The 20,766-nt window shown below is 39.0% G+C and overlaps 1 protein-coding gene across 1 annotated transcript in view; it reads left to right on the top strand.

The window, feature by feature from the left end:
* Nucleotides 1-228: 228 nt before the first annotated feature.
* MAPK10 (mitogen-activated protein kinase 10) overlaps nucleotides 229-20,766 on the top strand; it is a gene marked incomplete at both ends in the record, with an annotated part of 136,468 nt that continues 115,930 nt past the window's right edge. The window contains one exon of the mRNA XM_082282539.1: nucleotides 229-263. The remainder of the gene's footprint in view (nucleotides 264-20,766) is intronic.

The following is a 20,766-nucleotide window of genomic DNA, read 5'->3' as shown; positions in this document are numbered from 1 at the left end:
AATCTAAAGTCTTTGTTATATAACGTGCAGCTATTGATATTCCAGGTTAGTTTAGTCTTCTGAAATTTTCTGTGTCAATCAGACTTGAAAAATAAACCCCAAATATTTCTTTCTCTTTTTTTGTGCTTAGGGCTAGTATTAGGAACCTGTACCAACAGCAGGCCAGACTCAAATATCAGCTATGGCAACCCATGCATGAAGTTGATGCCTTTGAACTATTTCCTATAGATGAAACATAGCACATGCTGTGGTGAGTCAACAATATATTATTTTATTAAATCATGCCTCTTGGCAAAAAAAATGCCAAATGCCAAAAGATGCTTAATGCCCAACTGCATGCTGATTTTTTTTTTTTTACTTTTGTTTTGTTTTGTTTTTCTTGTTTTGGAGGGGGGAGGCAGGGAACATTAATGTTACAACTTGTAGTAATTTTTAGTACACATTAACATAATGCTGTCATTTTATAATGAGTTTTCCAAGAGTATAATTCCTGCGTTGCACAGTTATCAGATGGAGCATATTTGGAATGTTGTTTCAGAGGAAGTGTTAATATAGCAAAACAATTTTAAAAAAGACCCTACACATGCAGGGTTCTGAGCACGATTTAAAATTGCAAAATCTGTTTCACTACTGGAAAATCCACAATTTTGGACCAATTTTTGTAACTAATGTTTTCCATCTCTTTGATTTGGTATGGGGGAAAGGTTGCTTTGTTTCTCTTTGAGATGACTGAAGAAGACTGTGGGGAGTCCTCATAGATTTTTTTGATGTGTCTCTTTATCCTTGGACAGTAAAATAGTGAGAATAGTGATGAAAAGCAAATAGTCTTTTAAAAAATACTGTAGTTTGAACTATCTTAAGTCTGCTAATAATTTCAATGCATATTTCTTCCATCAGAAATCATTTTGATTCCCATAATTTCTTTAGGATGGTTTTGGTGTACCTTTGGGAAATGGGAAATTGTTTTCAGATTTCTCATGTAATCTCAATAGAATTGGTGCCAAAACTTGTAACTGTTACACCAATAAGGTGTAGCTCCAAGTCACTGAAATGTTTCTGTAAGGAGATAGTACTCTTACTTGTAGATGGGGGATGGAAATACATAGTAGGCACTCACCAGTGAGCAGAAGTGGTGTGTAGGTAATGTTAAGGATGATTAGATGAATGCTCTGGTGGCACTTTCATCCTTGGTGAAGCTGCTGAAAAAATTAAACAGGTGTCAGTTAAATCTTTGCAAAGCAGTTTGACTGCTTTGAAGTGAGATGAGTAGCAGAAAGCAGGGCCTACTTGTCCACTGAGAGAATTTGTGTTCTGTTGGAATCTAAAGGGTTTCCCGAGGGGAGAAGACAAACACTGGACATGGACAGTGATTTGTGGCATGAGGAGTCAGTCTGGATGCTCACATCCTTGACTTGTGGACATCCAGTGGAAGCAAAACATTTATGTAGAACTTCATAACCTCTCTTTATTACTACAATATTTTTAACTTCTTATGGCTTTTAAGGCCTATTGTCCTAATGTAATTCTAGTTAGCAAGACAGCCTTCATCTTGGCTTAATGTGTAGGCTTTAGAAACTGTGACACTGAGCCTTTTGTGTATGAACGGGTCTGGGTGACTTTTGAATTTATAATGAAGCCTGAAACCATATGAATTTTTTTTTTTAATTAATATTATTTTACTTTAGTTTCTGTGCTGAGGAGCACACAGATAACCTGCTAGTTGTAGATAATGGAAGAGGCTGGCAACAGCAAAGTATATATGATTTATGGTAGTTGATGGAGTGGTGCGAATAAAGGATTTTGTTAGCATGTCCATGATGAATGGTTGCTAAACAGACATTGCATGAGATTTTTATGGTGTTTAGTACATGTTAATGTAATTAGCTGATAGTCATGGCAGCCCAGTTCCTCTCACCATTAACATTATTAAAATTGCTGTATAAGTAGAAAAATCGTTCTTGAGAAGCCGGCTGATGATAATCCCCACTCTTGGTGATTTTGCATGTAGTAGTATATGCAGTGCTAATTTTGGAACACAGTGGTACTGCTGAGCACAAGCACTGGGACTTGATCACTTGTCCCTCAGGTCACCAAGATGTCTTTATTATCATGTTGCAGCTATTGATATTGCTGTGTGGTGTTCAAGCATGCACCAATGGCTCTGTTCAGGGTACTTCCAGAGTTCAGGGCACATCTAAGTCACCTCCTCCAGCTTTGTTCTTCCCAATTTAGATTTTAGGGTAGGAAATCAGTGCAAACACCAGGGTTTCAGAAACACCATATGAAATGTGTCAAAAGAACTCTGATATGTCACAGGGAGAGAGTTGCTTGAGAAGTTTCCTCCCAGCTGACATAACATTAATAAGAAAAATTAGTTAAATATGTTTAACAGAAATTAAGGACTTTAAGGTCTTGTTCTGAGGTAACAGCTCCACAAAAAACATCTGTAGGTGTGTTCAGGCATATAATACAACCCTTTAGCATGTATTTAAAGCTTTGTATGTGTAGGAACTAGGCATGCAGTCCTGTAAGCGTGTGTAGCAAATACAGTTTGAAATTTGGGGCTTGAGCTCTCTCCAGTTAATAATGCTTGTTAAGGCAGACACTTCGATCATATAGCTTTATTTTGCATTCAGCAATTTCTGAGGATGAAAACACAAGCTTTGTAACTGTAGAACTTGTACGTGAAGTCAGAAACCACATCTAAAAATTAGCATATAATTAGCAAAGTTGCTGGATTAGCTGTCCAAAAAGTTTAAAAAATGGTCAGGAAAAATAGCATCTGGAGAACAAAAGTACCTGTCAATATTCATCACAGAAAAGAACAAGTAAGGCAAAAACCTGGGATACTTTGCTTAACAAAAAAGTAAGGTTAGTGCTGTGGGCAATGGGTGTTTTGAAAAGCTGAGCTAATAATTTTATTAGAAGTCATGTGTGAGGGAGGCTTTGATACATCTAAGCAGAGAAGCAAAGTACCTAGGATAAAGGAATTTTGGGGGTTTTTTTAAGTGCTTGAAAAAAAACATTTGAGGATCTTTCTATTCTGTAGTGTCCTGGCTCGGTATCTTGCTACTACAGTCACTTTTTTTTTGGAACATCGTGTTGGTTTCTCTTATGTTCATCATTGTGTAAGTGCTAAGTGCACAAAGAGAAATCAAAGGAACTCAGAGCACAATTTTCTCTGTGCAACTTGTGTTCTGCTCTTCTGCCTAATAGAAAAACCCTGTTCATATTAAATTTGCTGCATATGATAAATGTAAAAATTTATTACCTGTTACTGATGATGGTGATGTAATGTGCAACGTATTTCCCCTTGGAGGACTGTTGCCTGAGTCTATTTCCAAAAGCTATTTGTCATGTGATCAGCTACATGCAAACAAAGGTTTTCCAGAAGTGACCTCTAATACTCAACACTTCAGCTGCTCACCTTCTCTATTTTTCAAGGGGGTTGGACTTTTTCCAGAAAGTGCTGAGATCTTCACTTTGATTTACAGACTTTGTAATGGAACCACTTCATGGCCTTTTATTTCAATAAACTTCACTGGAAATGCCCATAAAGGGAATTTTCTTGCCTTTGCTTCTTTTTTTGTCGTTGTTGATTATCTTTTTTTCCTTTATATGGATTTTCTTTTTTGTCTGCTCAGGTTATTGTTTTGCAGAGTGTTTTCACACCCCTTTAAACTCAGATAACATTATGTGGATTAATGCTATTACTTCTTATTCTGATTCATGTCCCTTCTCCCTCCATCCTTGTTTTGTCTTTAGTTATTCCTACAGCCCCTAAGATTGGTATTTTAATTAGATTGTATTGAAGTTTAGCATTATCAACTCTTGCAGTATTTGGGCTTTTTTAATGCTCTGGGCTAAGTATCACATACATGTGAGAAACTACAAGCTTTCTTTTAATAAAATGCAGGCTTTTTGTTTATATTACTGAAAAAAATGAAGCTTGAGTATATGAAAGAGTGAGGGTTCAAAAATGCACAGCCCTCCCACCAAGATTATTCCTGAATGGTATACTGGATTTTTGACATCATGTAACACGGGTCTTAGGCTTTTGGGACAGATAGTCTTAGGAAAATATTTTTTATTTACTTGGAAAGTGAAGATTTGGTGTCTTTCTAATGCCTGTAAAGACACAGACATACTTTGTGCTGTATCTATATCTGTATTCCCCCAGTAGCTTGAACAGGCCCAGCAAAAGTCAAGCTATTTGCATTTAAAAAATGAAAATAAAATTTATCTAAAAAATTCAAGTTCCTGGTGTCTGGAATTGTTTAGTTTTGCTTTGGAATACTGCTGGACCAAATGCTTTTATTCTGCCGCATGCCAGTCTGCACTCACTGAAAAGGAGTGAGCTTAATTTATGAGCTTAATGCTTTCCTGTGTCAGGCATGACCTGTGAATATATCCCATGAAATATTTGTGTCTTCTGTATTTTTTGAGTTCCTGGTGGAAAAAATAGCTCTGAACCACCTGGCAGGCCAGTTCAGTATTTGGCAGGCTCCTCTTCCAACCTTACGGAGAATATCCAGGACTATTGCTGTGGAATATGGGAGTAGAATGTCAGACAAATATCTTCTGAGCCTTTGAATAGTTTTCCAGTGTGATTCTTATGAGCTGTATTAAAATAATTTGAATAGCCTGCAGAAAAATAAATGGAAATGCCAAATCAATAACAAAAAGCACCCAGAATGGTGCCAGCAGAAAGGTGGAAAAGAGACCAAGACAGCAGTAAATTCAGCTCTGCTAATGGGCATGGCATGCAAACCCATATTATATAAAGTGGTGGGAAGTATTTTGTGACCACAGGGTGAAAGGTTTTGCCTGCTTCCTCTTCAAGGCTTGTCAGTGTGGTGTGTCTCTGTGCCTATTTCTTTGTGGCCTGTCCTTATCAAAAGTGCCTTTCTTTCTCACAATTTGTCAACAGGAGCAGAAACCTGGGTATACCATGTAGTACTGCCAGCTTTTCCTCTGCTCACCTTTCCTCTGCTGTGGTGTGTATTGGAAAGAACGGGGAGCACAGTGGGTGAGGAGTGTTGCTCTTGTAGAGAGGAGCACCCCCAGTGCTGGCAGCATCAGCTGCTGCATTCCTGCTCCCCGCATGAGGATTTAGGTGGAGTTGGCTCAAGGCTGCAGTGTGCCAACTGCTGTACAGGCATTAGGTTAGCAGCTTTAAGCTCTTTGGCAGTCATTTCCCAGCTATAAAAGGGAGTGAAAGAAGCTGAAGATGTGTACAGGGTTATCAGAGCAACGCAGCGAGTATGACATTAATGTCGTGTTCCTTCTCTCCCCACTGTTGTGTGTTGGGATGGAGAGTGGCAGGCAAGTGAAAGCACAAAGGCAAAAATGCACAGTGGTGGACTGTCCAGAAGAGTGAGGTTATCCAGAGGTCATTCAAACTCATTGTACATCCACACCTTCATGTACAGCACTTGGTATCCTTCCTGCATTGGATGCAGACTGAAGGTTGGCAAGAAGAGAGGGAACACTGCAGGCCTGGTGCAATATTTGTGCATTCTTAATATGTTCAAATTCCTGGCAGAATTAATAAGAGCAATTCACCAGTGAAGAGTTTGAGGAGATGTAATTATTAAGTAGGCATTCTTGAGCTGTTGGATGTTGAATAGCTCTGGATTAGTTTTATAAAAATCAGAGTTGCTGAGGCTTACAGTTTTTAATCACTTTAAAGAAGAGTAAGAATATAAGAGCAGCCATTCGTCTCACAGGAAAAATCCATCTAGAAAAGGCTTCTGTCCTCAGTGGCCATTAGCTAAATATTTGGAGAAGAAAAGTAAGAACAAGATAAGTAATCACCAATGTTTCTCTTCTTGTGTCCTCCCATACTCTGGAAGTCTGACTACTTTTGGGGGATAGAAATTGTTTCTTTGTCTTAAAAGTTATATTTTCTAATTCACCATTTTTTGCCCAGCATGTGTTTTATGAGCTCTTTTCTAGATGTTCAGTCTGATGATCAAGTTCTGGTTGCATTGAAAATGCTGGGATTTTATTTGTTTTAAAAAGTGTTGTTGGGTGTAGATATTACGCCCACTCTGGGAAACAAAAAACATTTCTTGTGTGAACCCACTCTAAAAATGCAGGGGTTTTGAAAATACTATAAATGTATAATAGTACTGTGATAAAATGTTCTGTTCCTAGCAGATATGGAGTCTTGGCTAAAGGTAATATTTATCCAGCTGGCTCTGGAGTAATTTATGGAGCGTGTAGCCTTGTGTTAGCATGATTACTATCCTGAGCTGGTTTATCTAGACCAGTGCAGCAGGTAGAGTGATACAATGGTTTGGGTTGAACGGACCTTGGAAGGCAGGGCCTTCTTTCACTGGGGTTACAGAGAGTTTCTGATGTGCTTCCTTACTGCCTTTGTTTAAAAGTCTAGTTCCAATTAGGTATCCAGCTAGTGTGGCTACTTTCCTTGGAGCAGGTGTCAGTGCTCTCCAGTTTGGCCTGCCAACACTGCATGAAAGCAGAGATGAATGGGAGGATTTTCTTGATTTATAGGCTGTTAGGATTGAAATAGAGCACACAAGAGAAGGCAGGGTGGAATTAATTACCCTGCTCTTCACGGAGTGGACAGGATGGTTTGTCTTGGTTGCACATCAGAACCAGGTGAAATAATGACCTAAAATGGTATCCAAATGTTCCTGTTCTGTATTCTCAAAGCAGTTTTTTCTCTGAATGTAAGTTTTTTGTCAGTTTTCATAGTTTTTAACTTCACTGCTTCATGCCTAGTTCAAGTACTCTATATGTGATTCCCCACCAAAAATGCAGAGATAGTGTTTAAAAATTGACTCCAACTCTTTAAACAGGAACTTGAAGGGCAAGTCAAAATTAAATTTACAACAAAATTAAAATTATATTTTAATGCTGATTTTCTTGAAATGAAAACTTCTCTCTGAGAGATGTTCCTGAAAAAGATCTGCATAGCTTAATTGTGAATCATACCACTTAAATTCCTGCACTAATTTTATGTTAGATTTTAGTCATCAGCATGTATATAAATGTTTTTGTGGCATTATGAATGCTTGATTTGCTGTTGTACTTAAAATTAATTTTTTTTATCTGCCAAGCTGTGTGAAAAGAGTATGATGGATGTCTTCCATGACACAACACTGTCAAAAAGTACCCACGTGGTTGCACAAACAGCAATGATCTATAAACCCTTTCATAAAGTGTTTTGAAGGTGATACATAGAGTCCTCAATCTACAAACCTATAGTGCAATTCTGTGCTTTTCTTTTGGGAATTTTGAAAAAATAAAGACAAGGATTTCTGCTTGGTTTTGGCTTTTTTGGGCAGATGTGGCAATTGTTAGTTGAGGTTATGTGTGTGGCTGTCAACAGAGCATGGAGCTCAAACTGTGACATGGGAAGTAGTATTGTCAGAACTGAAGTATTCAAAAGCCTTCAGTGAAATCTTCAGACTTTGAACTGGTTTATTTTGATTTTGCGGGCTTGTAGGCCACCTTTGCATCTCGTTGTTAAGGTTTTCTCTGAAAGTCGAAAAGATGTAGAACCAAGCACGTCTTGGTGGGGTCAAGGGAACAGCGTGAAGGCAGATGCTTCTTTAACTAACAGGATGAAGGCAATTGGGGAAGTTTTTAAAACAACAAAAAATATTATGCATAAAACTACTCCCTGGAGACCCTAGAGCACACAAATCAAACAGTAGCCCATTATACCTTACAATGATTGTTACTGGGTTTTAAGTAAAAGAGAGAGCCACATTTACTATATTCTAAATCTTCTGTCAGGATTTGACTGCCAGCAACAAAATCCAATGTAATGGCGATTACTAAAATGAATTTCACCTCTGAACCTCACACCTGGAAATACTGCAAAGAAACTTTGTTCAGTGAGCTAATTTTAATCATCTGCAAGCAGATATCAGTTTAATTAGCAAGCCCTGATGAGACCTCACCTGGAGTCCTCTTTACATGACAGACATGGACCTGTTGGAGCAGGCCCAGAGAAGGGCCAAAAAGATGGTCAGAGGGAGGCAGCCCTTCTCCTATGAGGAAAGGCTGAGTTACTGGTGCTTCAGCCTGGACAAAGAAGGCTCCAAGGGAAGAGCCCTTACTTAAAAGGAACTTCTAAGAAAGGTGGGGTTGCTAAATAGTAGGGGCTGTAGCAACAGGACAAGGGGTTTTAAGCTGAAGGAGAGTCAATTTAGAGCAGATATAAAGAAGAAGTTTGTTTTGGTTTTTTTTATGAGAGTAGTGAGATACTGAAACAGGTGGCCTAGAGGTGATAGATGCCCTATCCTGGAAACATTTAGGGTTGATGTGGATGAGGGTCTGAGCAACCTGGTTGAAGATGTCCTTGCTCATTGCAGGGGGTTGGACTAGATGAGCTTTAAAAGGTCAGTTCCAATCAAAAAGAAAGAAAATAAAAGCTTGGGTCAGTAGATAAACCAATAGCCCTGCAGTGGCCTAATGCTATTTCACAGAAGCTGTGTTCATCCAGCAGCCTGACCTAGCATTGCTCGCCTCTTCCCTTCCCCAGTGATGCCTCATACAGACTTTGGGGTCATCAAGCTTCAGGTTTTTCCTACCCATCCTGCTGGCTTACAAAGCCCAGTTGAAGCTGATCCTGATCTCGTGATGTGAGCTACTTCTGTTCTACCACCTACTCCATTTCTTGCTGCTCTAGATAAACACTGCTTCTTTTTTAACTTTGCAATTTAAGCACTGTGTTAAAATACATGTCATTTTCACAACTAACACAGTTCTTTGCATGCAGGATCTTTCTGCAGAGGTCAGCAGAACTCTGGTTTGGATTCCATTCAGAACTTTTGGAGGGATGTAGAGAAGGAAGCTTGCTCTTTTTATTTCAGCCATCAGGATTACCAGTATTTTCCCTTAGAACCTGCTTGTATTAAAAACATATTCCAGAATCTAGTTATTTCTGCACCTTACTGACAAAACCGTTGTACCTCCTCTGCATCCACCACCTGTTTCTTTTCAGTGTCGGGTCTTCTTCAAATGAATTGCTTTGTAGTTTCATCTTTTGCTGTCTCTGTGTTAGAAACTATCTTGAAAAGGTTTGGTGGATGTTTCCAAAAACAGGTACTCAAAGTAATACTGTGTGGAATGCTCAGAAAAGCAACAGCATGATTTTGGGTTGTATCTGCAGGCTTGTTTTGTGTCTAGTACAGCTCAAGGTGATTAGTAAATGTGATATTAAAAACTTGAAAGAAGGTTAAATGATCTTCAAAACAATACCATAAAAATTAAAATCTGAGAGGAAAACTCAGCCTAAAGATATAGAGCAAGTTCAGACAAGCAAGTCTCTACCTGGAAGAGCTTGGTTGCGATGAGGCTGTTTAATAGCCAGGCTGGAAATGAAATAGATTTCCTTGCCTGGGATGCTCCTTTATTCAGTCAGTAAACCCAGACCAGTGGCTGTTTGAGCTATTTCACTGGGCACCTTGTCTCTGGATGGGTAAGAAGGAGATCAGACAGCAAAAAAGCAGCGTACCTTTGTTCTGCAGGTTTTATCTTACTGATTTTTTTTTTCCTGTGTGAGGCACTTGCTTTTGACACTTCAAATTTATGTTATTTTTGATCCTTATGTTCTAGTATAGAGCTTTCACTTGGAGCTGAGAGTTATCTGAGGGAGAGAGTGCTATGAATGCCTTCTGTTTGTCTGTGAGAAGAATGTTTCTGTCCTCCAGGAATTCTGCGTTGGAGCAATGAGCTGCAGTTTGGAAGGACTGTGTATCACTGCTCTGAAGGACAAACATATGTAAAGATAACTCGCTCAGCAGCCAGATAGAGGCAGAACTGGGATAGATGCAGCAAGATAGAGGTAGAATGAGTTTTAAACAAAGGAAGACTTACGTTTAACTGTGTCATTATGTTGGATTTATATCTGTTACATCATTGCACTTAATGAGCACATGAGGAGCTTTGTGATGAGTATACGTAAACCCATGGAGAGCTTTTTCATGTTTATTTCACTTCCATCTGATATTTTTACAGTAACTTTAATGAATATATAACTAGCCATAAACCCTAAAATGTTAATCTATATTCATGGTGAATAGTATTAGAGTATCTCTTGGTACATTTCATGGTTGTACATTAATAAAACTTTCTGCTTTTTATTACTATGCAGGAAAATAAATAATGGTGTCAAGAGAGATTTAAGCCAGTATTCCATCTCCAATACTATGTAATACTGCAGATGGATAACATGAAATTCATGCAGAGAATCACTTTGTTCTTATAGTAAAAAGAAATATTTGGGCTCAAAGCTTCTGCTAGGCTAGTAAGTCATCAGAATGAATAAGATTTTCATTGTAGGTTTGGCATTATGAGTTTCTATAAAATACTGCACTTTAGTAAGTGATGTAATCATTTTCATTCACTTAGGGCGAGACTCAAAATACATCTGCCTCTTTATCAAAAAGGGCAGATGTTGCCATTAAATTGCTCAAATTTACCATCAGAAAATGGTATTGCACTCCTGTTTTGGCACTTAGTCTTTATACTCAGTTATTTTTTTCGTGCTAAATATCAGCCTTTTAGTGATGGCTTCCATATAACACACATAATGGTGTTTGGGGGTGGAAACCTGCAATGCTGTGGTTTGCTGTAATTTTTTTTGTAAGATATAAAATGCTGTAAATTTATGGAATACAAAGCTGTTTCCTCAGGATACAGAACTTGGCCTCTTTGTGCATGTGGTATTTTGTGCTATTTTCAGTGCTATAGAATTTTATGGCTTAATTGTCTAGCAAAGTGCATCATCAGCATTACATATTTGCATTGGCTTGTTAGTCTTGTTTTTTTAAATAAATAGAATATGTAGTAAATCATAACTGGCTTTTCAGGATTAAAATCAAGTCACTGAATGAATTGATTTGTCCTTGCATATGGTAAGTAAGTGTGTTTGTTTGCAGAGTACCATGCTTGCTATTGAGATGTATTGTAGTTGAAGGATTAAAAAACAAGGAGAAGAGAAAGGGAAGATGGTGTGGGGCAAAGACAAAGGACAGCAACTTTGACAGAGTATTTCTTGGAGCCCAGGTTTGGAAGCTGTACGTGACATCCTGCAATTTTTTTGCAGGAGACTTTCACATAGTCAGTGAGGGTTTGTTAAACATTCAATAAGTCTAGTTGACAAGTGTGCTATGCTTGCAGAACCTGCAACCCAGAGTCATGGAGGACAATGCAAAGGGTGTTTGCATAAGAGGGCAGAAAAAGCCTGCTGCTAATATGACATGAAGCCCTTGTCATTGAAGTTGGTTGGTAGGATGAGCAAGTGCTGTGGGAAAAATCTGCCAAGAGAAGAAGTGCAATTCGTTACCAGAATTTGAATTATTCATCCAAACTACGACTTCAATCTGTTAATAAAGTTAGGAGTAGGAAAATATAAGTGTCTGACACTGATGGTGGTTCCAAATTGGCAAAACCTTTGCCTTCAACTAAGTTCTCTGGAAGATGGGAAGTTGTCATAAGGACACCATGGCTACATGCAGGAGGGAGGAACCAGCAACCCAGTGGATAACCTTGTGGCTTTCTGAATAAATTGTGGCTGAAATGTCATCAAGGGGAGGAGACAAGCCACAGGTACAGAGAGGAACAGGCAAATGCTGGTCCTTAACTGTGAGTTTTCCTGGTTGCTTCAGCAGCAGCAACCTGTAGCTGTAGCTCTGTGACATTGTTCGTGCTCACTGGTCTGTCAGAGGCCTGTCAGTACTGAGGCTTTACTGTTGCAACTGTTCTTATTTTCCCTTTGTCTAGAAGGCATCGTATAGGCTGTTCTATCAAAAAATTTTGATATATTTACTCTCCTAGTTTTCCATTTCCCCCTCTCTCATCTTGTGCTTGGGGAGGGCTGTTGGGAGTGGCATGTGAGGTGATGCTCCAAGAGTACTGCAGTGGGGAGGGAATTGTGGTGGCACTCTACTGTGTGTTGCCTTCTTCCAGGGCAAGGTCCAACCACACATGATGGCCACAGCTGACTGAAATCGCTTGATTTTACTGATCATTCTCTTACTCCTGTTGAAAATCTGGAGAGCTGTGTTTCCATTAAGCCTTGTTTTTTAACCTTAAAAAATTTAATTTAGATTAAATAGTCTCGTTGGTGAAGAATTAATGTCTCCTTGAGTTCTGCTCAAATCCTGTTTGTTGATACAGACATTTGGTTCGGGTTAATATTGGACAGTATTGGATGCCTCTCCTCATCTCAAGTGTTGGATTTTGCTGAATATACATTTTGGGGTTGTTTTTGTTTTGTTGGGGATTTTTTTGGTTGTCTTGTTTTGTTTTTTGTCATTGTTGCTTCACACAGGACCTACCCCCCACCCAGCATGAAGTGTCTATTTTTTTTGTAATCATGGGAACCACCATTGCCTTCCCAGACATGGCAATTCTGGGGAAGGAGCAGCACAAGCCCCAAGCTCTAGAGGAGCTTTTATAAAGGCACTTTGTTTTAGCATCAAATATCCTCTTTTTGAAAACTTTATGAGCAGTGCCTTGTATAAACAGATTTTATGTTTATTTACCTCTTCTGGTGAGCCTCTGAAGTAGAAGTTGGTGACAGGGTTGGGTGAAATGGAATGAGATTATTATCTTTCTGTTTATTGTCTGGAAATGACCCTGGAGTTCTGCCTTTATTTGTATACATTGTGTAAGTGTCAGAGCTTAAACTCATAGAACATATTTGCAGATTTGGGTGTTATGATTTGAAGTGACATTTGTTTTGACAAATATATTATGGCAGGTAAAAGCCAATTATTTTTCTCAGTTCTTTCAGTTCAACAACTCTATAATCTTCAGTATTATGTACTTTTGTAAGTCCTGACTTGTCTTCTAAGCAAGCCACTTAAAGGATTTCATATTGTTGTTTGATTAAAGGAAGAACTGTGCTGTCTAGGATTTGCAAATTTGTGAGAGAATCTTATTGCAAATTTTAAATTATCTTGGTAACTTGGCAACTTGATCTTTGTAGAATCATAGAATGGTTTGGTTTGGAATGGACCTTAAAGATCATCCAGTTCCAAGCTCCCTGGAAGTCCTACTGCACCAGGCTGCTCAGGGGCCCCATGCAGTCTAGTACTTCTAGGGATGGGTCATCCACAAATTCTGTGGGCAACCTGGGCCAGTGACTTACCCTCACAGTAAAGAATTTGTTCCTGATATCTAATCTAAGTGTACCTTCTTCAGTTTAAGGGGATCCCCTCGTGTTCTATAACTCTACACCCCATAAAAAGTCTCTCTTCAACTTTCTTGTAGTACCTTTAGGTACAGAAGGCTCCAGACTTCTGTTCTCCAGGCTGAACAGGCCCAGCTCTCAGGAGAAGTAAATTAGCCTGTTTTCCAGATTAGAGATTGTACCAGAGATGATAATATGTGTAGCTTATTTTAGTATATAGCAAACACAACCGTTTCGTATGCAGACTATTTTTTTTGAGGCTTCCAGTGATGACAGGTCACCAAATATGTTACTAGGTGTTGTTTCTTGATTGATTCGGCACTAAATTTAATTTGCATGTTGCCTCTTCTTAGCTGTAATATGGAAAACAAATGCAGGATTTAGAGAAGAGGGGATTAGTGATAGCAAGATGCATATAAAATCATCTCATACTGTTTTAAGAGTGAGCAATTGCTGGCTTGCGATTCAGAATTAATTTTTTCTAATACGCTTATGTTAACAGTTTTATAATTAAGCTTCACTTAAAATTATAATAATAATTTCCTTTTCCATTCAAGCATAACAAAGCACTTAAACAAGCATTAATAAGCCTCATATCATCTTTGAAAAATAAGTATTATTGCCCCTATTTTATAGTTGGGTAAACATAATCGAGGGTAAGTGATTTAGTCTGAAGTGACAAATCCTGCAAAGGGCACCTCCTGGATTCTCTACCAGCTCTGTGAACCTCAGTGTTAAAGTGCAGGTATCAGGCTAGATCCTTGAGTATTGAGGCTTAGTAACAAAAAATGACCTCAACAATGCTTAATGTAGATGAAGAACTGTGTAAATAACATGCATTGTGGCAAAAAATGTGGGTCTGAGATTTTGGTGGAAAAGACAGGTCTGTGGTGCATCACCCTGGGCACAGTTAGAGATCTTGGTGCTCTCTGCCACTGTGTCGATGAGGAGTCAAGGAACACATCCTGGTGTGGGTGACCTCAAAAGCAATCCATGAGCATCCTCTGAGCAAAGCATCGTGGTCAATCTGTTCTTTCACAGCTCACTCGTTCAAACAGGAAGACTCTGAATCTTGGCTTGGTTATAGGGCTTTGGTCTATCCCTTGACAAAATGCCCAGTCCAAGCTGGATTTGAAGGACCCCACGTGTTCCCTCAGTTCTTTGAAGTTTTTCCAGTATCTTCCAAGCAAAGACATTGTATGCAACCTCTCAATAATGTGTGTAAACAGAAAAAGAAAGCAGTCTAAGGCCAGTTGCATGATCACATAGGGAAAACTTCCTTTATTTTGGGAAATAGATGGATGGGACATCGTCAAGACGCATTTAATGAATAAAAAACCTAATAGAGTAAAATTGGACTGAATAAAAGCTGACTTTGCTGCCACTTCCAGAAATATACCCTCACCTGCACCACAGCAGGAAATGCAGACTGAATAATTACAGATCCCTCAATGCAAGGCATACCACAGCAGGCTAGGAATAGAAAACCCTCCTTCCTCCAGAAGCAACAAAAAAAAAAAAAGAAAAAAAGAAAAAAAATAGAAGCAAACCATCATAAACAGTGATGAAGCCACCTGGAAATTAAAAGCCACCTCTTGGGGAGATGGAGAATTTCAGTGTGGCCAAAGACTGCTGTTGGCTTCTAACTTAAATTACACTCTGGTGCTGCTTACTGATATTTTTCAGAGATACCATCACTGTACCTATGTAGCACGTGTAAAGTTCACAAATAGAGAAGTTCATGCCATTTACACTGATCAACAACTTACATCCCTGTGGCTGAAAAGGCCGTATAACATATGTTGTATATGTTATATATTCTATATATGTATATTCTATACATTGTTGTATAGAATATAGAAACCTGTCTGTTGTGAATTCAATACTACGAATTTATAGGCAAAACATTTTGACGTGACTGAAAAATCTTTTTCTTTCTGTTTCCTGAGAGGTAATTGAGATGTGAGAACATGAGGTATTTCTGACAAGTATTTAACCTTGGTGCCTATTAGAAGTTCAAGTACTTACCATATCTAAGCAGTATTTGTCCTTAAATTAATTATTAAATAGAAGTTGTGTTCATGAATATTGATACTTACCCACCGATTAAAGGGGCAATGAGTCTGTTGGTACACGACTACAACAGAAGGAAGAAAAAATTGAAATAGTGCTGTCTCTCCATTCATTTTTAGGAAAGAACAACTATGATAAGAAAGATTTTTTTTTTTTTTCCTAATAGGAAAGAATATAATCCTTTTGCTGCATTTTTGGTGTTAGTAGTAGACTAGAAGTAACTCTAGTCTGTCTCTAGGAGGTCTTACATGGTAATCTCAAAGGGAAGGAACCAAGATAAGCAATGTAATCAGGGTACCAGAGTCAAAATGGAAGAAAATAAAAATTTGGGATACTCCTCTGCATTATTATCCTGCAGTTAGTTTTGTTTAACCTTGATTTGAGATGTAACAGCATTCATTGACCATTGAACTTCTGTTACGAAAAAAGTATTCAGCTGCATTCTGTCATTTTTGGACGCTTTATTGTTACTATCAACAGCATTTCTGGATGCAGTACTACCCACAGGACTGAAAAAGAGAGAGCTCTTTACCAGGATGATTGTATGCATAATTTAATTTTAAGCAACTGAATCATCCCGACAAATCCAACTTCAAGCAATTGAACACTGCCTTAATCAGACTATCCAGGTACTTAAAATTAAGCACAGCACTAAGAACATTACTGCATTGTATTTGAATGCAAGAAACAGAATTGCAACACAGCAGAAAAAAGGTTTCCACAGGCAGAAGTCAGTTTTGTCTCCAGTGGACGTCTTTGACAACCTCCCACATGCACATTTGTATGTACATCATAGTTTTATTCAACCCCAGCAATTATCAGAATGTTTGCTGGCTAAAGCTGGTGAACTTTCTCACTGCCACTGCAGTTAGACCAACAGTGAAATAAAAGGCACAAGGCTGAAACAGAGCTCTCATTATTAGATACCAGAGAGCTATAATCCCATCTGTGGAGATGTACAGCCAGCATCTGGGTCATGTGAAATACTCCCTCCCTACAAGCAGAAGCCTTCTAATGATTATTCATGATTAATTTTAAAGCAAGCACTGCAATATATTAAGTGAATGTATTCTCATTTTTAGAATCCCTCCCACTGAACAGCATTTCAAGCAGCTATTATTATAACAGTCCTGACAACTCCCTGATTAATCCTCATCCATGTATGTCAGATATTATTAACACTTAACTGGTCAAAGCTCAATCTTTATTACTCTCTGAGCCTGTTTCTTCATGCAGAGCCTGAGTGAAGCTGTCACATGTGTCACTCTGTCAAGCAAGGATGCATAACCCATTCCCACTTGTTAATTTGTTTACTGACATGTCTTATACAAAGTGCCTCTCTAAAGATGGTGGTGGCAGTTCCAATCGCTGGTGCAAATGTCAGTGGTAGTGGCTGCTGTTCTTCAAGTATAAATAAGTGTATTGTAGATATGACACACAGTGCAGTGTTAGGTGCTTCCCATTCATGCTGCCCTGATGCTCTGCTGCTGGCTCAGTCTGCTGTGACTGCAGTGCTGAGCACCAGTGGTTGTCATGTGGGCCCAATCTTGACCGCAGGAGGTGACTTGGCTCAAATACTCCCAGGAGTACTTGTCCTGCTGCTCCTGGTTTCTGATCTGCTGTCATGTAGCAGTTGCTGCAGTGGGCCAAATAGGTTTCATCTGGCATATTCTGCAACTGGATCTTCTGAAGCAATCTTTGCAATTTTGAGTTTAGAAGTGACTTTGAATTCACTGACTGGATTCTGTCAGTTAAGAGTAGGTGTCTTGTGCATTTGCCTTCTTTCATTACGAAATGAATTTTACCTGGACTGACCTTAAAATTTTCTGCTAGGGCTTTTGCTGTCTCTGGCTTCAGTCTCGACCTGAACTGATGCTCTTATGCTGTCATTAGCTATTGCATGCTGGCAACACCTTCAGGTTCTTTTGTGTTCATTAGCAAAAATACTTTGTCAGCTTATTTAATTCCCAGAAATAAGTAGAATGCAGAAGCTTTTTTTTTTTTCCTTCTTCTCCCCCGCTCCTTCAAAGTATGTGCTTCAGACAGTTGCTTATCTGATCTGATTTGTCAGTATCTGTATGGATGACTAAGTATGTTTTTAGCAATGTGGCTGTACTGAGTGTCTGCTATGGGAACTGAGGAATGCTGTCTCTCTATAGCCCTGCTAAGACGCCTCAGGTAGGGGTGGATCCTATTCTTGCTGTATCTCTCTTAAATTTGGCCAGGCTCATGCAGAGTGGGCCTTAGCTGTGAGTGCCTCCATTTACCAGCTCAGTCATTGCAAAGAACCTATTTCTGCACCCACATATGATGGTTGTCACTCAAAAAACTGAGGCATTAATTGGGCTTATTCAAGAACTCTTGTACTTCATCAAGTTTCTGGGTATTGTGTAATAAGCTCTTTTTTGGTGTTATGTCTCTGTTTATAATAAGATTATCATGCATGCTAGCTGTAACTTTATATATTTATCCAGTTGATATTAAAATAGAAATGGAGAATTGAAGAGTGGCCTTGTTCTTGAAATGGAGGCTTTCACCACCAACTGTTCTCTGATCTCCATATGTTACAGAACTAAAATTCAGGTGCTTTTTAAAGTACCTTTTTCAAATGCAGGGTAGTAGATGAACTTTAGCTGCAGTACTAAAGTTGAAATGTGTAGGTATATTGCTTTCACACTGAACAAAGTACAGTTGAACTTCAGTCTTCCACTGAACTAGCAGGATTCCTTCCCCAGTACAGCTCAGAATTGAGACTTGATACACACAAGGAGCCTGACTTGCATTGCCTTGATGCAACATGTCTGCATTTAGGTATTTTTGTGCAAAGGTTTTTCACTCTTCATCTGTGAGGTCTTACACACAAAACCAGCTTAATCCCATCTGACTTCAGCAAACCATTTGCAGGTCCTGCATGACTAATTTTTGGCTATTTGCATGGGAGAAGAGGCACTTAATTTTCTGCCTTTTTGCTGGTACTTCAAGTACTGATCATGTTTTGTATGGCTTTGTGCAATTGCAGAGTCCTTTCAATGTGTGTGACCTGTTATACGTTCACTTTCACTGGTCCAGTTCATCCTTTCCTTACCTTGAAAATACTTCTGTGCAGGCTGGTTAATACAAGAAGTCTGAGTTCACTGAGGCTCTGCAGTTATATGTTGCTTTTTGCACCTTAAAGCAGGGACTTTCAGTACCTCTAATTTTTGTCCAGTTAGCTATTTCTGGGACTGCTGGAACTTCCTCACAGGACCTGGTGTTTTGTTCTGTCAGTCTGCAGCAAGAAACATTTCTTTCCTGCATTTGAAGTTGCTGTGGTCACCACCATCCATTTTGATCCTCCTTGCTAGTTTCATTCATTGTCTTTTGTTGCAAGTGGTAAAGAAACCCACACTGCTGGACAATTCAAGAGGTTGTCAGAAATAATGGAGGTATTTTTTGGCATCTCTCAGCTTGCTTTACGCGCACACACACAAATAAGCGTATTACCCCCATGGAGTCTCTGTTTGAGGTATCTGAAACAGAAAAAAATGTGTGGAATGAGAGATGATTGGCAGGCAAATATCAGGACAAAGCAGATTAAAAAATGTGTTTAAGCTTGCAGAGAAACATTGATTCCAAAAACTGGTTTTAGACACAAGGGCCAATATGAAGAAAACTGACAAAAATCCTGCAGCAGGAAGCTGAAGGTCTTCATGCAGCCTGTGCATTTGTAAATTCATAACAATAGCAGCTGCTGCACCAGATAGTCTCTCTGGCTCTCTCCCTGTCCTTTCCTGTAGAAGATAAGAGGAAGAAAATGGGAATTGCATTACTTTTCCTGCTCCTGTTAATTTCGGATCTGGAAAGGGCTTCTGCTTTACTCTGGTAATTGGGTTATATACTGCAGAAGACCAATATATTTTCGTGATTAATAATCTCTTTTGGCAAATTATGTATTTCTGAAAAGTACACGGAGGACACTGCATGTTAGTGTTGGAATAACCATGGTTTGCTCATTTATAAATATGCTTCTCTGCTCTCGCATAGAATGTGCATAAATCACATTTCAAACATGAGATAATCATCAGCAGTCAGTAAAAAAGATATTTCCATGGCAACAGTTGCTAAATTGAACAGTGCTTTAGTACCTCCTCCCTGGTTTTGTCCAGAAGCCTCCCTGACTTTAGCTCAGATAGCATCTACCTTACCCATGAGTAACCAAATAATCATACCTGTTAAAAATAATAAACTCACCATTACCCATGTAAAGAAATATTAGAGCACAAATGAGCAATAATTCATTACTGCTGACAGTACTGGGCATCACCCTTTTACATCTGCACTTCTGTAACTCTCCATGGGCCCTGTCGACTTATTATGGCCTTTCCCCATGCCTGGTGGAGTTGCTGTAATCGTATTTTGAGAGCTCTGGAAAAATCATCTGGCCTGGATGAAAATCTGACCAGTCTTCCTGGCTTCTGCTTGAAAAAAAAGAAAAAAATGTGTAAGTGATGGCACTTCCCATGGCTCTGTGGTCTTTCTTCCTTTTCTTTATATACATCCAGGAAAATTGCTGTTCTAAGGAATGAGCTGAAGTTATTCAGCAAATATTTGGAGGTTATTGCTCCTACATGTGCAGGTAACATCAGAGTGAGCCTGAGGATTACAGGATGGTGGACACTGGGCCGATGTGAGGGCTACTCTTTTGATACCCTACTTGATGGGAAATTTTAAGAGGGACTGAGACAGGTCAAGAGGGACCTTTATAGGAGCTCACCTGTGATGGAATGGAAAAAAAGAAAATTGGGGTTTGTTTCCATGAACAGCCAACAGCATCTCTCTGCTGTACTGTTCTCTGTTCTCCAGGGTTATTTCCTGTTAGGCAGTTTCTAACCATAGGAAATATTTTGCTTTTAAATCTACCTTATCACTAGTGTGAACTGTTCTAAGTTTCAAATCCAAGATTTCAAAAGAAGAGGTGAAACAGCCAGAGAATAATTGATAATTTTTCTTTCCATTTTGTTCTTCAGGTATAAGCTGCAGGGACATATTTTGACTGTGTCTGTATTGAAAGAGGAAAATCTCTTTGCTAGTATCTAAAATGTTTCCTATTTACAATGCTTTTCCTGAGTCTCAATGCTCTCAGTATCCTTTTTTTTGGTTTATAAAGCATAAGTTCACATGGCCTTGTTCCATCAGCATTGTGTTCTGTTTCACCTCCTTTATATGACCTGGTTTATCTTGCACCTTTCCTTGGCTTGTTCGTCCTTCATCCTAAACTGGAAACTTGTGGACTGAAGACAGAATGGCAGAGGCGGACCCTGTTTATTCCTGCAGCGTTAGGAGTCTGGTGGAAAGCTGAAATTTGCACTGTTCTGTTCCGTGTCTCCTAGATCTATCTTAGGCAAAGGTGGAGAATATAGACACTAAGGCATTCAGAAACGTTTTGCTTTCCTTTTGGGGCAGTTGGAGATGTAGAAATGAACTCTCTAATGGGAGGCAACTGAGGAATAGATCAGTTGCTTTAGGACTTGAAA

The sequence above is a fragment of the Coloeus monedula genome (genome assembly GCF_965178545.1).
Source record: "Coloeus monedula genome assembly, chromosome: 5".
NCBI classification, from domain to species: Eukaryota; Metazoa; Chordata; class Aves; order Passeriformes; family Corvidae; genus Coloeus; species Coloeus monedula.
The sequence above is the reverse complement of the archived record's forward strand: the minus strand, read 5'-3'. Positions and strand labels throughout refer to the sequence as shown.